The sequence below is a fragment of the Phoxinus phoxinus genome (assembly GCF_949152265.1).
Source record: "Phoxinus phoxinus genome assembly, chromosome: 7".
NCBI lineage: Eukaryota > Metazoa > Chordata > Actinopteri > Cypriniformes > Leuciscidae > Phoxinus > Phoxinus phoxinus.
The window spans coordinates 39757533-39760495 of NC_136882.1; the positions used below are offsets into that span (position 1 = coordinate 39757533).

Below are 2963 nucleotides of genomic sequence, written 5' to 3' on the forward strand. Positions count from 1 at the left end.
TTACCCGTGTTGATATTTACCGCGTTTTACCCGTGTTCATATTTACCGTGTTTTACCCGTGTTCATATTTACCGTGTTTTACCCGTGTTGATATTTACCGTGTTTTACCCGTGTTCATATTTACCGTGTTTTACCCATGTTCATATTTACCGTGTTCATATTTACCGTGTTTTACCCGTGTTCATATTTACCGTGTTTTACCCGTCTTCAAATTTACTGTGTTTTACCCGTGTTCATATTTACCGTGTTCATATTTACCGTGTTTTACCCGTGTTCATATTTACCGTGTTCATATTTACCGTGTTTTACCCGTGTTCATATTTACCGTGTTTTACCCGTGTTCATATTTACCGTGTTTTACCCGTGTTCATATTTACCGTGTTGATATTTACCGTGTTTTACCTGTGTTCATTTTTACCGTGTTTTACCCGTGTTGATATTTACCGTGTTTTACCCGTGTTCATATTTACCGTGTTTTACCCGTGTTGATATTTACCGTGTTTAACCCGGGTTCATATTTACCGTGTTTTACCCGTGTTCATATTTACCGTGTTTTACCCGTGTTCATATTTACCGTGTTTTACCCGTGTTCATATTTACCGTGTTTTACCCGTGTTCATATTTACCGTGTTGATATTTACCGTGTTTTACCCCGTGTTCATATTTACCGTGTTTTACCCGTGTTCATATTTACCGTGTTTTACCCGTGTTCATATTTACCGTGTTTTACCCGTGTTGATATTTACCGTGTTTTACCCGTGTTCATATTTACCGTGTTTTACCCGTGTTCATATTTACCGTGTTTTACCCGTGTTCATATTTACCGTGTTGATATTTACCGTGTTTTACCCGTGTTCATATTTACCGTGTTTTACCCGTGTTCATATTTACCGTGTTTTACCCGTGTTCATATTTACCGTGTTTTACCCGTGTTCATATTTACCGTGTTTTACCGTGTTCATATTTACCGTGTTTTACCCGTGTTCATATTTACCGTGTTTTACCCGTGTTCATATTTACCGTGTTTTACCCGTGTTGATATTTACCGTGTTTTACCCGTGTTCATATTTACCGTGTTTTACCCGTGTTCATATTTACCGTGTTTTACCCGTGTTCATATTTACCGTGTTGATATTTACCGTGTTTTACCCGTGTTCATATTTACCGTGTTTTACCCGTGTTCATATTTACCGTGTTTTACCCGTGTTCATATTTACCGTGTTTTACCCGTGTTCATATTTACCGTGTTTTACCCGTGTTCATATTTACCGTGTTTTACCCGTGTTGATATTTACCGTGTTTTACCCGTGTTCATATTTACCGTGTTTTACCCGTGTTCATATTTACCGTGTTTTACCCGTGTTCATATTTACCGTGTTGATATTTACCGTGTTTTACCCGTGTTCATATTTACCGTGTTTTACCCGTGTTCATATTTACCGTGTTTTACCCGTGTTCATATTTACCGTGTTTTACCGTGTTCATATTTACCGTGTTTTACCCGTGTTCGTATTAAGTGTCATTCGCTCAATTATGACATTATTAATGCAAATATGACATTGTTTGAGATATCTTTGTTATGACAACTTGACATTACTAAGACAACATAACCTGTCATAAATATGTCATAAAAATGACATAGCAGATGAATTATGAATAATTAATTATCAAAGAATAATATAGAAGAAACTACTTTGCTTCAAACTACTTAATGTCATTAAACTACATTTTAATGACAAATTAAATTTGTACACTGTAGTTGAGGCCAAAAATAATATTCCTGGCAGTTATAATGGTCTCATGATAGCCAATGTCAAAACCAACCACATGAAATATTAATTTAATGTTAACCCATAAAGCTAAGTGGTTTCTTAAGTTTGATAATTAATCTGCTATGTCATGTTTATGACATATTTATGTTGTCTTGGTTATGTCAAGCTGTCATTGACACTGACAGGTTATGATTTGCTGTATTGGTTTATGTCAAGCTGTGACATCTCAAACAATGTCAAATTTGGATTAAAAATGTCATAATTGATCGAATGACACTTAATGACAGTTGTCATAAACATGCATAAATCCTCCTTCATATTCATAACACGTGTAATGTCAGTCTCATGCACACCCCTTCAAGTAACGTGTGACCTATAAGGATACACCTTATAATACGGCCTACGTAGGGTGCTCACTATTGTGCTTTTGATTCAAATATTAGTATTATGATTGAGATGTTTTTGTCATAATTGATAGCCTGACAAGTTTTTGTACTTATGAATTTAAATGTTGATAATAAAAAGTTGATGATTATGAGTAGCACTGTATGTCATGATGTTCCTGCGGGAGGCGTTTCATAAAAGGGAAACAAAACATGTTTTTGACGTGTTTTTAAAGCGGCATGAAATAACAGATGTCCGTCTGTCCGGATCACATGAGAGTCATGATGTGTGTGTGTGTGTGTGTGTGTGTGTGTGTGTGTGTGTGTGTGTGTGTGTGTGTGTGTGTGTGTGTGTGTGTGTGTGTGTGTGTGTGTGTGTGTGTGTGTGTGTGTGTGTGTGTGTGTGTGTGTGTGTGTGTGTGTGTGTGTGTGTGTGTGTGTGTGTGTGTGTGTGTGTGTGTGTGTGTGTGTGTGTGTGTGTGTGTGTGTGTGTGTGTGTGTGTGTGTGTGTGTGTGTGTGTGTGTGTGTGTGTGTGTGTGTGTGTGTGTGTGTGTGTGTGTGTGTGTGTGTGTGTGTGTGTGTGTGTGTGTGTGTGTGTGTGTGTGTGTGTGTGTGTGTGTGTGTGTGTGTATCTGCAGGCCAGTAAAACGCCAGTGTCCACATGTGATGGTGTTTGTGACACGCTTCATTAGCACAGCCGAGGTTTATATTTGATATCTGACATCCTTCGTCTTTCATAAAGAACTCTTTGTGAATTTTTATAAATGACGCTGTAACTGGAGTTATGTCTATTCTACCAGAACTATA

General features: G+C 37.5%; 1 protein-coding gene across 1 annotated transcript in view; it reads left to right on the top strand.

Annotated features, from left to right (window-relative positions):
* The window catches only part of asmt (acetylserotonin O-methyltransferase), a 23025-nt gene extending 20718 nt beyond the window's left edge, over positions 1-2307 (top strand). Inside the window, exon 8 of the mRNA XM_079619032.1 lies at positions 1-2307. This exon is cut by the window's left edge and continues 349 nt beyond it. The gene's annotated coding sequence lies outside the window, so the exon portion shown is untranslated.
* The last annotated feature ends 656 nt before the right edge of the window (positions 2308-2963 follow it).